General features: G+C 41.4%; 1 protein-coding gene and 1 long non-coding RNA gene across 3 annotated transcripts in view; one reads left to right on the forward strand and one right to left on the reverse strand.

Annotated features, from left to right (window-relative positions):
• LOC142759636 (uncharacterized) overlaps nucleotides 1-4,048 on the reverse strand; it is a 58,798-nt gene extending 54,750 nt beyond the window's left edge. Inside the window, exon 1 of the long non-coding RNA XR_012883165.1 lies at nucleotides 3,904-4,048. This is a non-coding gene — a long non-coding RNA (uncharacterized LOC142759636). The remainder of the gene's footprint in view (nucleotides 1-3,903) is intronic.
• KCNQ5 (potassium voltage-gated channel subfamily Q member 5) overlaps nucleotides 1-26,401 on the forward strand; it is a 660,896-nt gene that overhangs the window by 308,265 nt on the left and 326,230 nt on the right. The gene's annotated exons all lie outside the window — the stretch shown is intronic.

A 26,401-nucleotide genomic window follows, 5' to 3' on the forward strand; every position in this document is an offset into this window, starting at 1 on the left:
AATAAATACACATAAAATACCCACCCCCAAAAAAAACGTTCCCCCCGCCAATCATTGTCGTAACGCTAGCCCGGACTCAATTACCCTAGACATGTAATATATTCAAATTTACGGTAGAGAATGACTATCACAAATAAAAGGTCTATTTTAGGCTAAAACTATTTTATTACCCAAAAAATAGCTGAAAAGTAAAAAAGCTTATTTTTTTACTATTATTTTCAAACTTTAAGATTAAAAATTCTAAAATAGCAAAAAGGATGTGTATAAAACGATAAAAAAAAGAAACCTGTATTGTCTATGGAAAAAACATCGCGAAAATCACGTCGTTAGCCCAACAAATAAAAAAGTTATAGCCATTTAACTAACACGTGCTAAAAAGGGCTAAACGATGTCTGGTCCTAAAGGCTCAAAATAGCCCGATCCTGAATAGGTTAAGAGGGCCAATATTATCTGCAGGGAAATTGAACACTCAGGCCGGGTTCACACGAGCGTGTGCGTTTTGCGCGTGCAAAAGGCACTTGACAGCTCCGTGTGACAGCCCCGTATGATGCGCGGCTGCGTGCTTTTCGCGCAGCCGCCATCATTATGACACTCCGTTTGGATGTTTGTAAACAGAAAAGCACGTGGTGCTTTTCTGTTTTCATTCATCATTTTCACAGCTGTTGCGCGAATCACGCTGGTCGCATGGAAGTGCTTCTGTGTGGCATGCGTGGTTTTCACGCACCCATTGACTTCAATGGGTGCGTGATGCGCAAAAAACGGCCAAAGAACAGACATGTCGTGACTTTTTTTCAGCGGACTCACGCTGAGTAAAAATCACGCACATGTCTGCATGGCCCCATAGACTAATATAGGTCAGTGCGACGCGCGTGAGAATCACGCGCGTTGCACAGACGTATATCCCGTTCGTCTGAATAAGCCCTTACTGTCAGGTTTCCCCATAGATTAGAGCTGATCACTTGGGGTCCCAGCAGGGGGACACTTTGCGATCAGGTTATTGTCACCTAGGATCTTTCTAATAAGTAAGCACTGCTGCAAACATAACTGCTAAGAATCGCTAGCACATTATCTAGAGTTCCTGCAGCATTATATTAGATATACTTTAGTGTCCTGTTGACATGAGAACTTACAACAGTTAGGGCACATTCAGACGTGGCGAAATTGCTGTTGAATTCCGCTGCGGACAGTCCGCAGTGGAATTCTGCAGCAGCCGTTTTTTACATTTGTTTCTATACATCTTTAGGAAACTTAGTTCAGACGTTGCAGAAAATAACTGTGCGGAAATTAGGCTGCACTGCAGAATTTTCCCTCCGCAGCATGCACATTACATTGCGGAGAAGAAGCGGAATTTCACTGTGGATTTCAGCCTTTGCAATGCAAAAACTGAAATCTGTGGCAATTCCGCTGTGATATCTGCAACGTCTGAATTAGCTGTCAAATATGCAAATGTTGGTGCAGATTTGTTGCGTAATTTCCCCGAATCTGCACCAACACTTGCAATGGAAAAATTCTGCCACGTCTGAACATGGCCTTACGGTATGTTCACACTTAGCATATACACTGCAGATTTTCTGTCCAGATTTGCGAGTCAAAAGTCCAAGGCATTTTACAGTAGCAGCAAAGTGAAAGAAATTTTAACACATCCCATCCACACACTGCAGAAAAATTCTGCACAGTATAAGTGCATAAATTGACTTGCGGTGCGGAGTGCTGCATATGCAGCAAATTTCTCAGGTTACAAAAAATAAAGCCTATACTTACCTTTCGTTGCGCTGCCTTTGGGCATTACCAGACGTGGCGGAATTGTTCTGGAAATCCGCAGCGTACACGTTTTTCCATTGTCTTCCACAGCTTTTTAGTTGGGTTCGTTTACACATTGCGGACAATTCCGCTGCGGAGCATAGGCTGCAGTGCGGAATTTGGTGTCCGCAGCATACACTGACTGTTGCGGACGTGTAGCGGACTTGTTGCAGACTCATTGCGGAATTTCTCCATTGACTTCAATGCAGAGTCAAAATTCTGCAATGAAGTCCGCAGATGTTATGTGTGCTGCGGAGCGTATTGGTTTTACTAACATGACATTTCTTAATTCTGGCTGGACCTATGTATTTCTAGGTCTACAGCCTGACTGAGGAAGTCAATGGGGCTCCCATAATTACGGGTGACTACGTGTGTGCACCCGTAATTACGGGAGCGTTGCTAGGCAACATCAGTAAATAGTCACTGTCCAGGGTGCTGAAAGAGTTAAACGATCGGCAGTAACTGTTTTAGCACCCTGGACAGTGACTTCCGATCACAATATACATCAACCTGTAAAAAAAATAGAAGTTCATACTTACCGAGAACTCCCTGCTTCTTCCTCCAGTCCGGCCTCCCGGGATGACGTTTCAGTCCAAGTGACGGCTGCAGCCAATCACAGGCTGCAGCGGTCACATGGACTGCCGCGTCATCCAGGGAGGTCGGGCTGGATGTCGAAAGAGGGACGCGTCACCAAGGCAACGACCGGGTAAGTATGAATTTCTTTTACTTTTACTAGGGAAAGGGCTGTCCCTTCTCTCTATCCTGCACTGATAGAGAGAAGGGAAGCCCTCTTCCCCTGAATACGCAACGGCTAGTCCGCATCAATTTAATGCCCATTTTAGGCAAAGCCGCAACAGAATCTGCAACGCAGATTCTGTGCGGCATTGATGCGGACAGTGTATGCAGAACTTCGCCACGTCTGGGCATACCCTTTGTGTGATACCCTGCTCTCCCGGCTGCTCTGTGTCCAGACGGTCCCCTGTGCTGATCATTTAATCACAGGCTGTAGCAAACACGTTTGATAAAACGTCATCACAGGAGGAGTCTGAACACAGTGCAGCCGAAAGAGCAAGGCAGCTATGCCATGGCACTGCCAGAAGAGATCGGTATAGGCAGTCAATATGGTCGAAAATATGCACCAAATTAAAGCACCATTTAGTGCAAATATTCAGATGACATTTCTGCAGCGTATCCGACCCATGTGAACATACCCTTAGGCTTTGATCACACAGTGCAGTTTCAGTGCATTGTTTCTTCCTCAGTTCTGCATAAAGTACCATTCTTACTCATAGGGCAAGTGTAATCAGACTGTAAGCCGTGTTGAGGTAGACCATAATTTTTGTCTTTTTCCCAATTTAATTTGTAACTACAGTATATGCAACTAAGCTGAACACACATTGCTGTTAAGATACTGTCAATTAATTTATCGGCCTACATTAAGTTTTGAACATCTACCGTAGGTCTCAGAGATGAAGAAACTTCAAGTACATCTTTAATAATTTAAAAACCCTTAGTGGAAATATAGATGTAAAACATATTGCCTTTTTTTTTTTTTATTCCCTATAGAAATAAAGCAACATTTACAAGCTGATTCGCCGAAAAGATTTAAATTGTGGAAATACTGCTTTAATAATGTTTTATTGTCTCCTGGGTTAACTCCACATTCATTAAGGGAAATATATTCTGAAATAACCCAAGGAAAGACGGTCATCAGACTACAGTTATGTAGAAAGGCAAATCACCTTAGCTGGAAACTGTTCCGCAAATACCTAGGTTACATTTTTTTTCTCTGTGGGTTTATCTATTATAAATCATTACTATTTATATTTCTTTGGCTGGTGTGTTCACTGCTTGGTAATTCCTTTGCTTTTTCTTATTTTATTTGTATATTATATTCCCTCTTTTTGCTACTTTTCTATTGCGTTTAACATTTTAGCTTACAAACAACATGTCCTTTAATATTTCTATCAATCCTTAATAACTCAATATTGACAGACAAATGTAATGAAGGTAAATAACAACTAAGGTTTCTTTCACACAGCGTTTTAACTACCCATGTGATATAAGCATCAGGAAAGCTCCCGGTGCATATGTAAAACATACCCATAGGCTCCCATTATACTGTTTTGCATCCGTCAGTGGTATTCGCCAGATATTGCGTTTTTCACTCGATAGAATAGCATAGTAGACTATCCAGAGGCATCCATTAAAAAAGCGTATATGTGAAACGTATGTCTTTTTAACACGGTAGCCTATGGGTGTAAACAATTAAATAGATACATCTTCAGTTTTGTAATAGCTTTTCACAACGTATCCGTTAAATTAATACCATTAAAGCTTATGGGTATATGATTCGTTATACAAATGTCTACACAGTGGCATCCATCACCTATAGACTATAATGGCATCCGTTTAATAGATACATCATGAAAAGGTTCATAAAAGTTCATGATGTATCAATTAAAGGGATAACATTATAGCCTATGGGTGACAGGTGCCACTGTTTGGCAACCGTCACAGGCTCCATTTAGCGTAAATGTCAGGATCTTTTCCCACCATATACGTCAAATGGAGACTATAAAACACATTGTGAAAGGCTCCTAAACATTGATTATAAAAGGATTTATCTGTACACTTTTTTCTATGAAAGTTTAATGACTGGATTTGTAGCTCACCCACAGACAGACAAGTGTTAAGGCCCTATTACATCGGACCAATTTCATCAGGGGCAACGAGCGCTGATCAACGAGACAGCTCGTTGATCGGTGCTCGTTTGCTCCTGTCACAAGGAGCTATGTATGGGGACACAGGGAGATGTGCTACCGACAACAATAATATTTTAGGTTTTTTTAAAACGATACGATCAGCAGATGAACAAGCGTTTCATATACTGATCACTGCCCTGTTTACACTGCCCTGTTCTATAAACGCTTGTCTGCCCGATAATTTCCCAGTGTAAAAGGGCCCTTATTCCAAAGTTCTTATATAATATGATTATTTGCCTGTAGACGCTGACTATCTAATCGTCAGCACAGAGAAATCAACAGAAGTATTTTTTTTTCCTATTTGCGATTTTTGCTATGGATTTGCAGCTTTTTCGCAGCAAAAATTGCAATATTTGCAATTTGAACTCAGTGGGAAAAATGTGCAATAAAAGTGCAATGATTCTGCAGCATAAGTTGATATGCTGCAGAATAAAAATCTGCAATGTCTCTCAATTTGTGAACGTTTCCTCTGTGGATTTTTTGTTATGTGTGAACATACCCTAAAAGTGTGTCTAGTGCTGTCTCTTCCTTGAATCATTTATTACATTCATATAGGCTGTCGTGCAAAACTGTAGACTTGATTTTCTGCATGAAAAACAAATGTAATCAAAACTGGCCCCATGTGGCTCCAAACATAAATATATGCCCATTACTGGTCATGTTTATGAAGTTTAAGAAACAGAATAAGGCCAGATTCACATGCCTTTTTTTTTAGCCAAAACAAGGAGTAGATACGTTTTCTTCCTTCAGGATCCATTTATGGTATTGGTTAACCCCTTCTTGCAAAACGCCGTAACTGGTTCGTCATAGTACGCAGGGGGGGATATATGGAGCGCGCTCTCTGTGTAAAACACAAAAGACTTCTGTAAGGCCTTATTCACACAAACGTGTTAAACGTCCGTGTGACGGCTTTTGAAACAACGACCGTCACACGGACCTATATAATTCAATGTGGCCATTCACACGGCCGTTGTTTCATGTCCTATTTTTTCACACTTCACGCATCCCTCCATAGACTCTAGTCTATGGGGGATGCGTGATATCGCATCCCGCAGTGCAGAGAATGGATGTACGTCGGACGGTTTTCACGTCTGAGATGCGCGACTCCTGTGTGAATCTAGCCTAAGAAAAAGGGGTCTTGTTTTTTTTTTCCATAAGCAGCTTCATTCTTATCCATGGGCTGTGCCTGGTATTACGTTCATTAGAATGAGCTACAATATCAGACACAGCCCATAGACAAGAGTAGACCTGCTTATGGGGGAAAAAAAAAAAAAAGACCCCTTTTTTTCTAATCTCAGACGACCTCTGTAATCTAATCATTAGAGATGGGACCAAATTTGGTGCGGATTTCCCACACGTATCATATTCGGTGAACTCTGAAACTTTTGGGGGTTTGGCACACAAATCGAGGAAAAACGGCAATCAATGGCGAGCGACAACCAACATTTTACAGTATAAATTGGATCACATGACCTTGGGCTTGCTCCCCCATAATGCCATGCAGGCAGCCTTCCCAAAATGTACTGCAGTTATCCCTCCCTCTAGAGTACAGTTAGTATTCAGTGAATATTCTGAAATTGTTCCCACAGCTATGCCATGCAGAAAATATTAAGTTTTAGGCCTTATTCACACGAACGAGTAAGTTTTGCGCGCGTAAAAAAATGCAGCGTTTTTCCTGCGTTGCAGTTCCGTGTGACATCAGTGTATGTTGCGTATCTGCGTTTTTTACGCGTGTATGTCACCAGTATGTCACGCGTTTCACGTCAGCAAAATAAACTGAAAGAGGTGATTTTCTTTTTCAAAATCATTCCTTTAGCAACTGTTGCGTGAATCAAGCACAGCACACAGATGTGCGTACGTGTGCTGTCTGTGATTTTTACGCACCCATTGACTTCAATGGGTGCATGATGCGCAAAAAGTGCACAAGTATAGCACATGCAGTAAGTTTCACGCAGCGGACACACGCTGCGTGAAAAACACGGAATGTCTGAGTGGCCCCATTGACGTGCATAGGTCCGTGTGATGTGCGTTATTTTCATGTGCGTAATACGGACGTGAAATACGCTCGTGTGAATAAGGCCTTATAAATAAAACTGGTCCCTAAGGGCACGTTCAGACATGGCAGAGCTTTTCCGCTGAAATGTTGGTGCAGATTTGGGGCAATTCCGCAACGAATCTGCACCAACATTTGCATATTTGACAGCAAATTCAGACGTTGCAGATATCACAGCGGAGTTGCCACAGATTTCAGTTTTTGCCTCGCAAAGGCTGAAATCCGCAGTGAAATTCCGCTTCTTCTCCGCAATGGAAAGAGCATGCTGCGTAGGGAAAATTCTGCACCGCAGCCTGATTTCGGCAGTTATTTTCTGCAATGTCTGAACTAAGTTTCCTAAAAATGTATAGAAACAAATGTAAAAAACGGCCGCTGCAGAATTCCACTGCGGACTGTCCGCAGTGAAATTCAACAACAATTCCGCCAAATGTGAATGTGCCCTAAATCAGATGATCAGGTATTTGCTTCCAAACAGCCTATAATTCAGTGTATGAATTATCCCTTTTTTTTTAGTCATAAACCACAGCCACAGTTTTATATAGTTCAGAAAGACTGCTCTTGAACTGACAGATTACATAATATAATGGAAATTACATAATAACATGTCAAAAATTGGCATTTGTATTGGCTTTTTTCAATTTCTGACAACCTCTGTACAGATTCAAAGACAGTTCCTAGTGATAAGCATTCACCTCTAAACATCACATGTTGCATAAATATGAGTTTGCTGTAGTCAAACATTCCAGTATGAATAGTGCAGACACAGAACTGGAAAACCGATGATTAAATCTGATATATGTCAAGGGAAGAGGAGAATGGCATTCTTCAATACTTTAGGTTGCAGGAAGTGTTTGTATTCATGCTACTCATTTGCATGCACACTCTGTGGGCCAAATAAACATTCTTGAATATTTTACAATATTGTCAATTTACTCCAATTTTAATTCTTAGCAGGTGGAATAACAAAAACTTTATCTTAACCCATTCTCACCCTCTAATATTTCCCTCCCTGCAGACTTGAATATATTCCCTACTGTTTAATGGCAAAACACACTTATAGGTGCACTGACATTACAAAGATCAGCCTGTCGACAAAGACAGCACAGGTTTCCCTTTGTCAGTGGGGAGCAAAGATTATGGAGCAAATTTATTATTGTGTCTGGGTCTAGGAAGTAGAGATAGTTTGTAACGCCCATGGCCGCGGACTGCCGGGATTACTCACCCCCTGACGGCCGCAGCCATGGATCACTTCCGCTACATTCCACTAGATCCTGTAGGGTGCGCGCACATGCTTAAAGGGCCAGCGCGCGCATGCTTAAAGGGCCAGCGCGCGCACATATAAAAAATCAGTAATTAGCCCACACTCACCCTGGACTATAAGAAGGGCCCTGCCCCTTCCTTCAGTGCCTGAGCATTGTTGTGTTTACCCGTGTTAGTCTTTGCAAATGGTCCCTTACACCGTGTTCCAAATTATTATGCACATTGTATTTAAGTGTCATAAACATTTAATTATTAGTTTTTCAATTAAACTCATGGATGGTATTGTGTCTTAGGGCTCTTTGGATCATTGTAATCAATCTCAGGCACCTGTGATAATTCGCTTGCCAGGAGTGCCCAATCAAAGGAAAACTACTTAAGAAGGACGTTCCACATTATTAAGCAAGCCACAGGTTTCAAGCAATATGGGAAAGAAAAAGGATCTCTCTGCTGCGGAAAAGGGTGAAATAGTACAATAGTACCTTGGACAAGGTATGAAAACATTGGATATTTCAAGAAAACGTAGGCGTGATCATCGTACTGTGAAAAGATTTGTGGCTGATTCAGAGCACAGACGGGTTCGTTCAGATAAAGGCATAATGAGGAAGGTTTCTGCCAGACAAATTAATAGGATTAGGAGAGCAGCTGCTAAAATGCCATTGCAAAGCAGCATACAGGTATTTGAAGACGCTTGTGCCTCTGGAGTTCCGCAAACCTCAAGGTTTAGGATCCTCCAGAGGTTTGTAAGTGTGCATAAAGCTATTATTCGGCCAACCCTAAACAATGCTCACAAGCAGTGGGCTCAGAAATACATGAAGACTAATTTTCAAACCGTGTTTACTGATGAGTGCCGTGCAACCCTGGATGGTCCAGATGGATGGAGTAGTGAATGGTTGGTGAATGGCCACCATGTCCCAACAAGGCTGCGACGTCAGCAAGGAGGTGGCGGAGTCATGTTTTGGGCTGGAATCATGGGGAGAGAGCTGGTAGGCCCCTTTAGGGTCCCTGACGGTGTGAAAATGACCTCTGCCAAGTACGTAGAGTTTATGACTGACCACTTCCTTCCGTGGTACAAAAAGAAGAACCGTGCCTTCCGTAGCAAAATTATCTTCATGCATGACAATGCACCATCTCATGCTGCAAAGACTACCTCTGTGTCATTGGCTGCTATGAGCATAAAAGGAGGGAAACTCATGGTGTGGCCCCCATGTTCCCCTGACCTCAACCCTATTGAGAACCTTTGGAGCATCCTCAAGCAAAATACCTATGAGGGTGGGAGGCAGTTCACATCAAAACAGAAGCTCTGGGAGGCTATTCTGACATCCTGCAAAGATATTCAAGCAGAAACTGTCCAAATACTCACAAATTCAATGAATGCAAGAATTGTGAAGGTGATATCAAAGAAGCGGTCCTATGTTAACACGTAACTTGGCCTGTTAAGTTTTTTTTGATTGAAAGAGCTTTTGATTTCTGTAAATATGACCTCCTGATGCTGCAAATTCAACAAATTACCACTTTAGTTCTCTTTACAACCTTTAAAATGTTTTGATATCTGTTGTGCATAATAATTTGAAACAGTGCATTTGGAGTTTTTTACTTCTAAAAAAAAATCTGTTATCATTAGGAGATTTGTTCAATAAAATTTGCATTATACTCCAACGGTTGACGGCTTGAAGATTATACTAACTGTCATTTGCATCGACTATTTAGGAAAATCAGCGAAAAATAACATTTGCATAATAATTTGGAACGCAGTGTAGTGTTATCCAGTTCCCAGTGTTCCCGTACTTGCTACCTGTATCCTGTGCTACATTGTTCCTGTGCCTTAGAGAGTTGGAGCCGTGTTGTGTCACCGATCACGCCTGCTGTGTTACACCACACCTGGTGTCTGCTGCAAAGGTCCCATCCGAGCCTAACCATCGCTACTGTCTGAGCTACCACAGGTACCCTTACCCGAACTATAGAAATTGATTAGGTACTCTGTTTGGCCAGCTGCCATCCTGCTACGGCGGTACGGCCCAGTGGGTCCACATGCGCATAGATCGTGACATAGTTATTGGAAGAAAAAAGAGAAGGTATCAGAATGTTAGAGTAAAAAAGAAAAGTGCTCATCTGGTGGCATTGGATTTCAGGTGTTGTGGCTATAATACAGAGATGTGAATCCAAATCCACGAAAACTATTTCCCCTAAAACCTTGATAAAAATTCATATTTGGTATTGTTGTGCACAGAAGAATTAGAGTTTTATTTTTGGCTTAACTTTGTTTGTAAAACGAACATAATATACAAAGGTACAAGTACTGTAATGTCGGGGCAGGTAGACAGACAGGTGAGCCCTAATCTACCCGCCACTCAGTCCCTGCCTACTTGCACGGCCCGTCCTAGGCGACGGCGTACAACTGGGCGACGGTCCCTACGCTCAATGAGTGCACGACAGACAAACAGACGAGGGTACACAGAAGCTAAGGGAAATGGGGCAGTTGCCCACGGCAACACCGTGAGCAACAAGAGTAGTGAACGAGCCGAGTCAAACAAGGAGTGCACGAGGTACCAAACGCAGAGCAGGAGAGTAGTCAGTGAAGCCAGGGTCAAATTCAAGCAGAGGTCAATAGTACAAGCAGGAGCAGCAGAGCCAGGAAACAGGACAGAATCACAGGCAAAGGAAAAGCAGGAAATGAAGGTATAAATAGACCGAGGGCAGGAGCTAGCTCCGTCTGGCTAAGCTGTAATAGGTTCTCCCACTCCTCAGCCTACCAGCCTGATTAGTTGCAGATCGAGTCACTCTATGGCTGGGTTTACACGACCTATTTTCAGATGTAAACGAGGCGTATTATGCCTCGTTTTACGTCTGAAAATAGGGCTACAATACGTCGGCAAACATCTGCCCATTCATTTGAATGGGTTTGCCGACGTACTGTGCAGACGACCTGTCATTTACGTGTCGTCGTTTGACAGCTGTCAAACGACGACGCGTAAAATGACTGCCTCGGCAAAGAAGTGCAGGACACTTCTTTGCAACGTAATTTGAGCCGTTCTTCATTGAAGTCAATGAAGAGCAGCTCAAGATTTACGAGCGTCAAAGACGCCTCGCATAATGCGAGGAGGAGCTTTTACGTCTGAAACGAGGCAGCTGTTTTCTCCTGAAAACAGTCTGTCTTTTCAGACGTAAAAGCCACTTCTCGTGTGCACATACCCTATCAGACCTAGGAGCAGATGCAGACTGGTTAATCACGGGCGTCGACACAGAAGCTATGTCTGGTAAATCCTTTGCAAGTACAAAATGTACAAGGAAAAGAAAGTAAATCTCTATAAAATGTTCACCCTTTTAATGCAAGATTGCTAAGTACAATTTTGTTCATAAGGTTAGATACAGGATTTGTAACAGTAAATGGTTTAATTACTAATAGAATAAGCTTACTACTAGCATTATATATCTATAGATATATCTATATACAGTGCCCACCAAAAGTTCCGGAACACCCTCATAACTTTTGAACGGCTCGAGGTAGAGGGATTAAGTTTGGTGGGATTTAATGGGGTCATAAAATTTACCAGTTAAAGCAACCAAAAACCACCCCACCCCCTTGGGGGCGGTGGGGTGGTTGTGGGCAGCAAAATATTAAATGGCACGAGGGGTCAAGTGGGGGCTCATTTTAAAGCTCTTTTCAATACTGAAACAATGCCGCAATCGATTTTGAGATAGGGTTTTTTTTTGCTGAGATATTTAACTTTAAAGTTATCATCTTCATTATCGCCGGTGTTAGCATTACCCAAAATTTACCACGCGGGTAAAATCCTAAATGTGTGTGGGCGCGTGTATGTGTGTGAGCTTAGAAATGTCACAACAAAGTGACTTTAAATTACGTATTATTACAATCGCTTGTGAATTTCAGAGAGCGCTAATTCGGAGAGTAATTTTCATTTTTGTACATTTCTATTGTCATATCACAAAATGCATTTGACCGAAACGGAAATGATCACTTTATTGATGATGAGAAGGTATGGCGAAGATAATATAAGATCCTATCGAGATGGCTTTATTCAATGCCACTTATCCTATTCGTGATCCAATTTCATTGTCAACTGTTAAAAGAACTGTTCATCGTTTCGAAATAACCGGTTCAATTAAAGACGCACCAAGATCCGGAAGACCCAAACATGCTAGTAGTGATGAAAAAGCTATAGATGTTCTGCTCGCTGTACATGCTAATCCTCAGACATCTGTCTCGCATGGAGCACAACAAAATATCAGCGCCACATCAGTCCATCGAATTTTGAAGAGGCATCATTATCATCCTTATAAAATATGTCTAGTTTAGGAGCTATCCGAAGATGATTATGACAGAAGAGTGGAATTTAGCGATACAATGATGACACGATTTGATGATAATCATCAGATTTTCAACTGGACCTGTTTTTCGGATGAAGCTATGTTTGAACTAAACGGTTCTGTAAATCAACAGAACATGAGGTATTGGGCAGACGAAAATCCACATTGGATGACAGACAGTCATACCCAGTATCCTCAGAAGGTTAACGTTTGGGCCGGAATATTGCTCAATCATATTGTAGGACCGTTTTTCATTGAAGGAAACATAAATGCAGAAAATTACTGCAATTTGCTAAGAAAGCAAGTGATACCGGCTATTCAACATATTGCTTGAGAAGCTTTCCGCAATGTTTGGTATCAGCAGGATGGAGCTCCGGCTCATTTTTCTTTGCGAGCTCAACCTTCTGAATGATAATTTTCCTCATCAATGGATTGGTAGAAGGGGCCCGATAGAATGGCCACCGAGATCACAAGATCTGACCCCCATTAGACTTTTTTTTACTGGGGCTATTTAAAAAGTAAAGTCTATGAGACTAGGATTGCAAACTTAGACGAGCTGCGGGAAAGAATAGTGAACATTTCTAAATTCAATCACACCAGATGTTATAAATAACGTTATCGACACGTTTTACGTTCGCTTAGGACATTGTCAAGTTGTTGAAGGACATCAGTTCGAACATTTGATTTAATACAGTAATTGTTTTATTTGTACTAATACACATAATACATGTCCTCGGTCTTGCTTTTGTTGGCCGGACAACACACACGCAGCGCAGAGAGGGTTTGGAGTCGTTGAATACTGGGGGAATGACGAACCCCCGGGGTCCTTATCTCGGGCTGTGTACACACACACACACACACGCACGCGCATGCACACGCACACACTAATGTGAGAGGCAAGGGGACTCACATTAATCCAGCACCCCGATGAGATGTAAATCCGACCGTGCGACCTCCGCGTGGTACATTTTGGGTTATGCGAACACTGGCGGTAGCCGATAATCAAGACTATAAATTATGTTTGCAGCATCGTTTTTGCATTGAAAAGAGCTTTCAAATGAGCCCCACCTCGACCCCCCCCCCCCCGTGCCATTTAAGATTTTGCTGCCCCCGCCAACTGAACCACCCCCAAGAGGGTGGGGGTGTTTTTTTGCCGTTATTCAACCCTCTCCCCCGAGCCGTTCAAAAGTTATGAGAGTGTTCCGGAACGTTTGGTGGGCACTGTATATATCTATAGATCTATATATATATATATATATATATATATATATATATATATATATATATACATATATATATATATATAAAAATAGAAATCTTGCAGCACTCCAAAAGTGTGAAAAATAAGTGGTTTATTCAGCCAACAAACAGCGACGTTTCTGTCCTACAATAGGACCTTTATCAAGCATGCTTGTTGGCTGAATAAGCCTTGTCCTTGGATCTGGACGACTTGCTTGGCACCTACACATTTGTTTCTAGTGAGTGCTGCTGCTTTCTATTGCTGTACAATAGGCTAGGTTAATTTTACCAGTGAGAGATAGATTATATAAAAAAAAACAGAAAATCACATTGTCAAAATTATATATATTTATTTGCATTGTGCACAGAGAAATAAGTATTTGATCCCTTTGGCAAACAAGACTTAATACTTGGTGGCAAAACCCTTGTTGGCAAGCACAGCAGTCAGACGTTTTTTGTAGTTGATGATGAGGTTTGCACACATGTTAGATGGAATTTTGGCCCACTCCTCTTTGCAGATCAGCTGTAAATCATTAAGATTTCGAGGCTGACGCTTGGCAACTCGGATCTTCAGCTCCCTTCATAAGTTTTCGATGGGATTAAGGTCTGGAGACTGGCTAGGCCACTCCATGACCTTAATGTGCTTCTTTTTGAGCCACTACTTTGTTGCCTTGGCTGTATGTTTCTGGTCATTGTCGTGCTGGAAGGCCCAGCCACGAGCCATTTTTAATGTCCTGGTGGAGGGAAGGAGGTTGTCACTCAGGATTTGATGGTACATGGCTCCATCCATTCTCCCATTGATGCGGTGAAGTAGTCCTGTGCTCTTAGCAGAGAAACACCCCCAAAACATAATGTTTCCACCTCCATGCTTGACAGTGGAGACGGTGTTCTTTGGGTCATAGGCAGCATTTCTCTTCCTCCAAACACGGCGAGTTGAGTTAATGCCAAAGAGCTCAATTTTAGTCTCATCTGACCACAGCACCTTCTCCCAATCACTCTCAGAATCATCCAGATGTTCATTTGCAAACTTCAGACGGGCCTGTACATGTGCCTTCTTGAGTAGGGGGAACTTGCGGGCACTGCAGGATTTTAATCCATTACGGCGTAATGTGTTACCAATGGTTTTCTTGGTGACTGTGGTCCCAGCTGCCTTGAGATCATTAACAAGTTCCCCCCGTGTAGTTTTCGGCTGAGCGCTCACCTTCCTCAGGATCAAGGATACCCCACGAGGTGAGATTTTGCATGGAGCCCCCAGATCGATGTCAATTGACAGTCATTTTGTATGTCTTCCATTTTCTTACTATTGCACCAACAGTTGTCTCCTTCTCACCCAGCGTCTTACTTATGGTTTTGTAGCCCATTCCAGCCTTGTGCAGGTCTATGATCTTGTCCCTGACATCCTTAGAAAGCTCTTTGGTCTTGCCCATGTTGTAGAGGTTAGAGTCAGACTGATTAATTGAGTCTGTGGACAGGAGTCTTTTATACAGGTGACCATTTAAGACAGCTGTCTTTAATGCAGGCACCAAGTTGATTTGGAGCGTGTAACTGGTCTGGAGGAGGCTGAACTCTTAATGGTTGGTAGGGGATCAAATACTTATTTCTCTGTGCCCAATGCAAATAAATATATATAATTTTGACTATGTGATTTTCTTTTTTTTTTAATATATAATCTATCTCTCACTGGTAAAATTAACCTAGCCTAAAAATTCTAGACTGTTCATGTCTTTGACAGTGGGCAAACTTACAAAATCAGCAAGGGATCAAATACTTATTTCCTTCACTGTATATTAATTCCTATGAATTTAGAATCGGATGTCATAAAAGCAATGCTTGTTTTCGCCAGGCTGGGAGCACTGTGTGCGTAGATCTTAAAGGAAACCTCACAATTGGCAACTACTGAGACTCCTAAGGCAGCCCAAACCTTGTTTGTCCTGAAGATGGACGTGGAACTTTTCTCTACTCCTACATTCGACGCAACCGTTCTCTTTTTCCAGTTTTTTTTTAAATACTGAATGAAGAGAAGGGAACCGTTCTCTAGCAAAATACCTTCTGATTTTCACACTGTCACCAAATCCAGCCTTTTAGCAGCTGCACTGCTACAAGATATATTAATAGATTTTGTAGTGTCACCGGCCGCGAACCGCCGTTCCTACTCACCCCTCCGTGGCCGCGGCCATGGATCTGTGAGTGCTGGCTTTCGTCAGCACTCACATCCGATCCGCTTGGCTGTGTCCCGTAGGGTGCACGTGCACGCTCGTGCCCGGCCTTAAAAGGCCAGGGAATGCACATGAATTATATCACAAATTATCCCTAATCACTCTGGATTATAAAAGGGGCCCTTCCCTTTCACTCCCTGCCTGAGCGTTGTTCATATTCCTCTGTTAGTCTTGAAAATGGTCCCTTAGTGTTATCCTGTTCCCGTTGTTCCCATGCCTTGCTACCTGTATCCTGTATCTCGTTGTAGTTGTTCCTGTGCCTGCTATAGTGTTGGAGTCGAGTTTTGTCATCGGCCACTTCTGCTGTGATCTACCACGTCTGGTGTCATCTGTCTCATCTGCATCACCTTCTGTCAAGATCCCATCTTGCTACTGTCTGGACTATCACAGGTTCTCTTGTGCTTTGGACTATATATATATATTGACTTGGTACACTGCAGTTTGGCCAGCTGCCATCCCGCTATGGCGGTGCGGTTCAGTGGGTCCACACACCCACAGATCGTGACAGATCGTGACAGATGTCATCAAAATGATGAGGATATATGCAAAACTAAGGCTCTTTTCACAGTAGCATTACAATTAAGCCAGATTAGGTTTTGAATGCATACTAACAAATCCAGACAGACCTTTTTTTACTAAAGCTGGCCCTACACATGATATAAAAGTCAGCTGAAATATCTGATTTTGGCCATATCGGCCAATTGACATTGCAATGGCCAATGGAAGACTTCTTTCTGCCGAATGTGTGATCTGCCAAGTTGGAAGATTTCAGCTGTGGTCGGCCAAAACTACATGTGTATGGCATGATTGGGCAACTTCGGCCAATCATTTGTTACTTTACGCTTGCTCCAGGGACTCCATTTTCTTTTTAAAACTGACTCCTTGATGAGCCAATTTAGTCTCTACTGTTAGTGGTTGGATCATTAGTTCGGACGATAGATATGCCGCATTGTCGATGATTGTCTTATGTGTATGAATGGCTTTATAACTGGGTCCATCAGATTACACTATTCTTGCTGTCAAAAATATCAGAAAGCCTGAAAGACTGGCAATAACTCTGTTGAACCCTAAAATTAATGTATATAAAATATATTTCTACTAGTTGCTTTTAATTCAGTCATACACAGAATTATAATGAGAAAATCAACCCCTTGCCACCTCATGACATAATAGTACAAGATGGTGAGTGGATCTTTCTTGTGAACCAATGTACTATTATGTCTTGGTGAGGGTGAGGGCACAGAAGATGTACCTGCACCATCATCAGGGGGTGCCGGCTGTAACTACCCCTTAGATGCCATGGTTAATAGCAAAGGTGGCACCTAAGGAGTCTTATAGATGGAAAGCTCCCGATGTTGCCCCACTGGCACCCCGAGACACCATCACTGGTTGCCGATGGGTTGTTATAGCAGCTCAGGGCCTCATAAAGGCCCCAGGGCTAATATGTGTATGTGTCTAATAGGTTAGTAAACCTATAAGAAACCTCAGAACAAGGTAGAACAAAAGGGAAGTCCCCAACAAACCTCAGAAACAACCTAAAAAGCACAAAAGCGCAGGGGACATAACACCCCAATAGAGTATAAGGATAAATCACTGCCAAATATTGTAAAAAAAATATACATCTTTATTGATACATAACAATACATGGTCTCACAGTAATAAATATAGTAAAGATAAAACGGATCATATATAGAGAGAAGTAGCGATCAGGTATAGATGACAACATACCATAAGGAAAACAAGAGACAACCAATCTCAAACGTCCCAGTTCTAGCATGCCATAAATGAAGGCGTAACAGGTGCCAAAAAAGGCAAAATATACAGAATAGCTATATATGTCAAATAGATGCTGCCTGATGCAATGCATGCATAGCAGACAACCGCTGAGAATTAACAGCGCATATACAAAGAACACTAGTGCATGTCCCATGTAATATATAGAAGGGACAACATACCTGTAGACATGATAGAGGCAATGGACGTAAAGAGATGGCACAAAAACACCTCGACGCGCGTTTCGCCCACGACCGGCTTCGTCAGGAGGCTGACTACAATTAAAAGCCAGGGGGTTTAAATAGCGGTGCTGGCGGTAAATAATTCATTAGTAGCACTTGTGGACTGCACATTCAAGCGGCGCTCAGAAACCATGTTGCGAGCCCTGCATCACCAGAAAGCGCCAACGTGTCTACGTCGTGACAGTGCGTCTCATCAAATGACGATGTACGCACGTCACTATGGTAACGTAAGCAATGAGTAAGGCACTCCGGGATACAGTACCCACAGCGCATGCGCTAATGAGCGTCTGTGCAAATAGAGAACAGATTCTATCAAGTGATAGATAGCAAAACAATAATCCCATATATAAACATGATTACATAATAGTGAATGATAAATAGTATTTTTTGCCTTTTTGGCATTTTGTTACACCTTCATTTATGGCATGCTAGAACTGGGACGTTTTTGAGATTGGTTGTCTCTTGTTTCCCTTATGGTATGTTGTCATCTATATCTGATCGCTATTTCTCTCTATGTATGATCCGTTTTATCTTTACTATATTTATTACTGTGATACCATGTATTATTATGTATCAATAAAGATGTATATTTTTTACAATATTTGGCAATGATTTATCCTTATACTCTATTGGGGTGTTATGTCCCCTGCGCTTTTGTGCTTTTTAGGTTGTTTCTGTGTCTAATAGGTTGCCTGTCAGTGTAACAGTGAAAGGCATAAAACATTGCAATTGCAATACTATTATGACTTAAGCAGCGTTAAAAAAAATTAAGTTGCGTCCTTAGGGGATTAAATGTATGAGGAAAACCATTGAAACTAATCTTGTTTTAAAACATGTAACATTAGGCAGATACAAATTAATGTTTATTAATCATCCATATCAAACCACTTTATGTAAATAAGCAGCCTTACTCTATGGAAGAGCAAGTTGCCCTAATGAGTTTACAGAACCATGTTTCCTTAGATTTATTATACCGTACATAATGTGGCGTTATAGTAACAGTATCCGACTCAATACGAATTTGTGTTATTGTATTGCATGTACCCCTCTTTCATTATTAGATTTAGAAGTGTATACTATTGTCGTGTGTGTGTGTGTGTGTGCGTGTGCATGTGCGTGTGCGTGTGTGTGTGTGCGTGTGTGTGTGTGTGTGTGCATCTTATGACTTATGTCATGAATGATTATTGCAAAAGCGAAACATTTTAAGTTGTGATTATTACAACAATGATCTGAAATATTAAACATTTATTTTATGATTTCATATGAAATTTCTTTCTATTTAGTTGTATACATGGCAATAATATGGCCATCAGAGGTAGTATTATAAATTAGTCAGTGCCTACAAGTTAGAAAAGGCAGTACTTGGCCCGCTGTACACATTCTTTTCATTTTTACTTTTGTACTTAAAAAATTTACTATTTGGCTACAAAAAATATTTGTTCGAAATTTACATTCACTTTATTTTGAAACATGAGTTGCTGTGCAATTTTGGAGGCAATTTAGTTCTGGATGGGCTGAAGAGCGGCACAGCAAATTTCAGCTTGGTAGCTTCAGTAGTAAATATTACAGCCTTTGGTTTAAGCAAGGGTTTGGGCAGTTTAAGAAGAAGACATGTTTATCTTCTCTAGCAATATCTGATCATTTATAGTTTAAGAATGCAGCTTGACTACAAAACAACCTACTAAACACTTAATATTCAAAGGAAATATCACAGAATGTCACCCCAAAGTATATCAAGATTCCAAAATAATGTCAAAATGCAACTATAGTCAATGCATAGCTATTCCAATGAAATGTTTCCTCATTTTGTGCATTTGTCCCTAAAGGACGAAATTTTCCTAAAAATGGTCAACATGCGCCACCATGTGACAATTGGGCTTCACTCAGATATAAATGTTGCATGAATTTGTAGGAATGTGTTTCAGGGATAAACATTCCCCTTTAGCATACAGTGAGACACTGATTTTTTGACTAATATCTATGAATATTCACGTCACTGTCGAGATTGTGCCCTCCACATGTAGCTCTCTTCTTTTATGGGACATGCATAGATCTCTGATGATCATTTGATACTGGGATCCAGAGCAAGGCAAGAAGGACTTGTGCAAAAGGCCAGCTTCAAACGGTGTTGCACCTATAGCAAAATCTATTCCAGTGAGCATTTTTGTGAATTTTTGTGCTATCACTACTATTTTGGCAATACTACAGTATATACAACACAGGATGGAATATCTGCAAGGTGGTACCTCTCTGTTGTGAACATAAAAATTTGGGGCATCTCTTGGTCTGGACACTTAGAGAACACAATAAAACAGAGAATATGGTTGATTTTCAGGTTGGGGCAAGGGTAATATTGGGGGGACTTGGGGGAAGTACTTGAACCTGAAAAAAATTGCTGTGGCATATGTGTCTATGCTTCCATGTTTAAGGCTCATAAACGGTAGTTATTTGGCAACCTCTGCTCTATAAGGTTATGTTCACATGTAGCGTAAATACTGAGGATTGTCAATTTATGTTTCGGGATCGCTTTCAATGCGATTTCACATTTACGTATATAAGTTTACATCTTTACCTGATGGATTTACTGTAAAGGTTTTTAGGAGATTAGTCATTTCTGTTTGATGCCCTTACTAACAGTACATCAGATAGGACCTATATTATCAGCTCGGCTGTAATGAGCGTCATCTAAGATTTAAGGTTTGCCAATATTTTTCTGCTTACTGTTTTGCTTGATTTGTTGGCATCAATAATATTACAGCTAAGCAGGATGTGGTTAATTACTTTAGAGAAATAGGTAGGTGGTTATTAAAATGTCACAGACGGACACGCTGCTCTTTTGACACATTGCAGCACAAGCCTTGGTATCTGTGAATGGATATCGTAGATCAATATTTCAGTATCTAATCATTATTTTTGATCAATGTATAATATTCCACTTTTATGATGCATGTCCTATTGAGTAACAGTTTCTCAGAGGTTATAATTTATAATGAGATGTATGTTTATCATTTTGTTAATAGTATTTGTCAAAATGTATGTAATATTTGATACTTGTGTTAGACTATATTAAGGGTATGTGCACACGTAGTGACCAAAAACGTCTGAAAATACGGAACTGTTTTCAAGGGAAAACAGCCCCTGATTTTCAGACGTTTTTTGAGCAACTCACGTTTTTCGCAGCGTTTTTTGCGGCGTTTTTGCGGCGTTTTTTACGTCCGTTTTTGGAGCTGTTTTCATTGGAGTCTATGAGAAAACGGCTCCAAAAACATCCAAAGAAGTGTCCTGCACTTCTTTTGACGAGGCTGTATTTTTACGCGTCGTCGTTTGACAGCTGTCAAACGACGACGCGTAAATGACAGGTTGTCTGCACAGTACGTCGGCAAACCCATTCAAATGAATGGGCAGATGTTTGCCGACGTATTGTAGCCCTATTTTCAGACATAAAACAAGGCATAATATGCCTCGTTTACATCTGAAAATAGGTCGTGTGAACCCAGCCTTAGATTACAGCCCTGTACAAAATTATTGGTAAACTCAGAGCAACAAATATTGCAAGATAGCTCAGTTTCTTTCGTAGGTCAATAGTAATAATATAATGACTAGCAGACCTGTGTGACTAGCTTAACACAGGTCTACTTGATTGTTGTTTGTGTGTGTGGTTAAAAACTTTGTTTCCTACTGATGCAGCTCGGGCATGCGTTTTGCTGCAGAAGTCTTGCGTCCAAGTGCAGGTTCCTCTTTGGAGCCATGACCGGTCTGAAAGGGGTTAAATTTATGAGAATGCTGAAATCCAGTATAGGTACCGTGTAGTATAGGTAGAGTCCGTTCACGGCAAGTAAAGAAAGATGGCTGGATTGTTATGGAAACCCGGTGTAAAACCAAAATGAATGGATTGTTATGGGAACCTGGTGTAAAACTGTGTATATGTTAGTGAGGATAAGAATGAAGAGCCTGCGAGCTTCTATTGGCTACTATGGGTCATGTCAATTCACAGTGTGAGCAAGTAAGTGAAATGAAGGGGAAGCAGCTCTCGTACGAGTGCTGCGGCCCCTTCAAAACAGCTGATTGGCGGGTCCGGGGAGACGGACCCCGACCCATCAGCTATTGATGGCCTATCCTGAGGATAGGCCATCAATATTTAGGGACTGGACAACCCCTTTAAGCCTACGATGTAGCAGGCTTAGAGGGCCCATGAGACAGGATCACAGATTGTGTGATGCTGTCTGCTGGGCCCTGTATCTAAGCCAATCACATGGTAGGCTTAGATACACGGCCCATGTGTGATCCTGTCTGACGAGCCCTGTATTTAAGCCTACCACGCGGTAGGTTTAGATGCAGGGCCCCAGCAGACAGTAATCTTATACTGTATAAGATTACTGTCTGCTGGACCCTGTATCTAAGCCTACCTTGTGGTAGGCTTAGATACAGGGTCCCACAGAAAGTATCACACATGGGCCCTGTATCTAAGCCTAACACATGTGTTACTAATCGTTTTTTGTGTGTTTTCTTACAGGTTCGGTTGTTGGATTACGTCAGATTCGAGGACAGCTTTTTATGTTATCAATAAAATGGTTAATAAGGGTCGTGTGTTTTTTTTTTATTTCAATAAAATATTTTTTCTATGTCTTTGTGTTTTTTTTTTAACTATATTACTATTGCCTTAGTAATGGCCACCGGCTGATTGACAGCGTCCATTGCTAAGGCGGGGCTTAGTATTAGCCGTTAGCCGGTGCAGAGGCTAACATTAACCCCCTTTATTACCCCGGTACCCACCGCCACCAGGGGTGCTGGGAAGAGCCGGGTGCGATCCAGTACTTGACCATCTGTAGTGATGGTCGGGCAATGGGGCGGCCGCTGGCTGGTATCATCAGGATGGGTAAGGCCAAAAACAGTGGCCCTTCCCGGTAATGCTGCTTGCTGCTGATTTATTGTATCTGGCTGGTTATGAAAAATGGGGGGGACCCCACGTCATTTAAAAAAAATAAAAAAATAAATAATTGGAAAGAACGATGTGGGGTCCCCCCAATTTTCATAACCAGCCAGTTACAACACCGCAGCAGGCAGCATTACCAGGGTGGGAAGGGCCACTGTTTTTGGCCTTCCCCAGCCTAACACTACCAGCCTGCGGCCGCCCCGGTGCCTAACTGTCACTACAGATGGTCGGGTACTGGTTTGTACCCGGCTCTTCCCAGTACCCCTGGTGGCACTGGGTACCGGGGTAATACTGGAGGGTTAGTGTTAGCCTCTGCACCTGCTAACATTAAGCCTAGCCTTAGTAATGGAGGTTGTCACTCAGCCAGCGGCAATTACTAAGGCAGTAATAATAAAGTTTAAAAAAATACAAGCACATAGAAAAAATATTTTATTGAAATAAAAAAACACAACCCCCATTAACCATTTTATTGAGAATAAAGAAACGCTGTCATTGAAGTCCTCGAATCCGAAGTAGTCCAACAACCGAATTAGTAACACATAAAAAAGCATAACAATTATTATTCTTACCTTTCCTGGATCCAGCGCTGGAGCCGCAATGTCAGCGAGCTGGGCCCTATATCTAATCCAATCATGTGTGATACTGTCTGCTGAGCCACTGTATCTAATCCTATCATGTGTGATACTGTCTGCTCAGCCACTGTATCTAATCCTATCATGTGTGATACTGTCTGCTGGGCCACTGTATCTATTCCTGTCATGTGTGATACTGTCTGCTGAGCTACTGTATCTAATCCCATGATGTGTGATACTGTCTGCTGGGCCCTATATCTAATCCAATCATGTGTGATACTGTCTGCTGAGCCACGGTATCTAATCCTATCATGTGTGATACTGTCTGCTGGGCCACTGTATCTATTCCTATCATGTGTGATACTGTCTCCTGAGCCAATGTATCTAATCTTATCAATAGTTGATAGGGTCGTAGTGCTATACATATACATATGCTGTCTCCCATACATACACACACACACACACACACATTTTATATATATATATATATACATATGTATGCATGGGCGGACACATATGTATTGGGTCTATTTCCCCATACATTTTAAGTCCTCAGTGACGCCCCTGGCTGCTAGTGCTGCATTATTGGGTCACTTAGGAGACCCAGCGATGCAGCTGAAAGCTGCCGACGGTCGGCCATGAGAAGTTTGCGGGGGGGGGGGGCAATAAGAACTATTGCATCGGGGCCCATGAGCTTTAGCTACGCCCCTGATTTTGAGAGATATATATATATATATATATATATAAAATTAAATATTATGAGGGTTGATACAGCACACCTGTATTATAGCTACACTTATAATGCTAGTCCTAGCATAATAGCACTACATACATGGTATACATATAATTAGGTATGCAGCCATGGATCATGGATTCACTCTTGTAACATCTTCATAATGATTTCAATAAATAATCTCTAGCTAATCCGAATAGTTGAAAGAATTAGAGTTTAATACAGAGCCGGATTTTCCATTAGGCTCAAGAGGCCATGCCTAGAGGCAACCCTGCAGGAAAGGCCTGGGCTTGATCATTTCTAACTCATATAGTGTTGTTACCATGTCCATGCAATAATGATATACCTTCTGTATAATGTAGATCTGGTAGGAGACTACATAGTTGAACTACACTCAGCCATGTAAATGCAATCCAGATTAACGTGTATTGCTTTGCATAAGGGACATGGCTTTGGTGTGGCCTAGAGGTAGGGGTTTAAAGAGGTTGTATAGGATTATAAATCTAAAATGTAAATCCAGTGCTGGTGGGATATATAAATGGAAATTAACTAGGAAAAGAAAAGAGGTCTAAGATGCCGAGTATATTGAAGGTTTTGAATCTTTTTATTATTTATCCAGATCAATATTTTTGTTTTTGTATTTTGTTGAGGGCGAGAAACTTTAGGGTGATGTTTTTCCAGGAGGCAAGGCATGAACAGAGCTGCACTATGTTCAATTGCTGAGACATCTATCCAAGCAAGGTTTATTCTGAGCCATTAAAATGATGTCAATGATACTTTTCAATTTTAAAGCAAAATTCTTCACAACTATTGTAAATGACATTCTGATATTGAGCTGATATAATGTCCTAACTATCCTGCATTGTAAACAATGACCTATTGTACAGTAGATTCCCGAATATGTAATTTACAAGTTCCTGGTGGATGATCAGAGACTTATAGGGGCCAAATGGAGTTGCTATTTATATCACAATGACCTGTTGAAATATTGAAGTTTGTCCTCACTTTCTTTCATAAGGAGTAGGACCCTGAATAGACTGTTGTTGACATTTTAATATGGCACAACTTCTCTGTGGTTTGGGGTAAAGGGCAGCTTTCTACGGTTATTGTGTCCACATTGGCTGAAATTATGTTTAACTAAGCTACCACTTCTTTCACGTGATTATTAAATATAATATTCTCCTCATTATTTCCAGTATTTGATATAGCGTTAATATGAACAGTCATTTGTCTTAGAGTAAAACTCAGAAGGTCAGCTATTCTTTGTAATGTAGTACAATTAATTACAATCATCATTACAACAAGCAAAGAAGAAGATCATAAACAAGTAATACATGAAGTAACCTCTGCAACTATGATTTCAAAGATCGTCCTTCTAGTACATCAATAGAACCAATACACCTCGTGTCTGTTACTTTTCTTATAAAAAGGCCTATTTACATAAGCTTTATCAGTTAAAGAGACACTGCTCAAAGCTAGAGTTTCCCATTGTAATTAACCATCATGCACATTAACGAAAAATCTCTAGTGCTGAGTTTCCTAGGCAGCTCCTAAATCATTTAAAGTACCTTCCGATCAACAGCCACCCTTGACAGAGCAGACCTCCTTCTACACTATCTTAAGGGGTATTCCCTGAATCAACATTTATCCTTTATCCACAGGGTACTTTATAAGGGTCTGATTGCTGGGTACCCTACCACTGGGACCACTGGGACAACTGGGATGAGTGTTTATAGGACTGACGGAGACAGCCAAGTGCAACGCTCGGCTGTTTCTGACAGTCCCATAGACATTGAATGGAGCTACAGGGTGCATTCTCATCCTCCGCTCCAGTCAATCTCCCTCTCATTGCAGGACACCCGTTTTAGTGATCTGTGGGAGTCCCACCGGTGACGGCCCCAGCAAACAGATACTTAGGATAGATGATAAATGTTGATTCTGGGAATACCTCTTTAAGCTCTGGTGACATGTGCATCTTAAAAATGTTGTCTGCTTTTAAATGATCCCTTCACATTAGAAGTATCCCTGACGATAAGCTGATCACAGGGTGTCCCGCTACTGGTACACCCAGCGATAAACTGTAATTTGGTAGGAACCTATCTGCCAGTGTTTAATTATCCTGCAACAAAAGATATCGGCAGCACATCACAGTCCCAGGAAACTCTCAAGAGGAGCGTTATATGCAGACAGTGTCGAGTCGTAGCCAGTCCAATTCCAAAATAGACAAAAGAAAATAGAGAAACCGCAGCACACGTATTTACCAAAGTATCAAAAAAGGTGTCTTTTATTTCACCATAATAAATAGTGACATTTTGACTCAAATATGGGTTTTTCTCGAAAGTTAGTGAGCACCTCCTAACAAAGTGAAATAAATGGGCAGATGCAAATCTGCTGTGACTGCAATGCAAAAGTAAACAAACACAAAGACACAGCAGAACCCAGTAGGTTCTAAGCTGTATGCAATTATTATTATATATTTATTATTTTTT

This window comes from Rhinoderma darwinii, chromosome 4 (genome assembly GCF_050947455.1).
Source record: "Rhinoderma darwinii isolate aRhiDar2 chromosome 4, aRhiDar2.hap1, whole genome shotgun sequence".
In the NCBI taxonomy this organism is placed as follows: domain Eukaryota; kingdom Metazoa; phylum Chordata; class Amphibia; order Anura; family Rhinodermatidae; genus Rhinoderma; species Rhinoderma darwinii.